Below are 256 nucleotides of genomic sequence, written 5' to 3' on the forward strand. Positions count from 1 at the left end.
GCACGGGGGTCTCTGGCACAGTGTGTGGCTATCTGGCATGGCGCGTGGCTATCCGGCATGGCACGGGGGTCTCGCCATGGTGTGGGGGTCTTGGCACGGCACGGGGGTCTCTGCCACAGCGTGCTGGTGTGAGCCATGCCCATGGCACCCCGCAGCAGCGTGGGTGCGCAGCCCGCGGCACCCCCTGGCAAAGCTCAGACCCAAGGAGGGCCCCAGGCTGGGGCAGGGGGGGTGCAGTGGGGTGGGGGGGCGGGGG

The sequence above is a fragment of the Egretta garzetta genome, unplaced genomic scaffold (genome assembly GCF_000687185.1).
Source record: "Egretta garzetta isolate BGI_Z169 unplaced genomic scaffold, ASM68718v1 scaffold1341, whole genome shotgun sequence".
Lineage (NCBI taxonomy): Eukaryota > Metazoa > Chordata > Aves > Pelecaniformes > Ardeidae > Egretta > Egretta garzetta.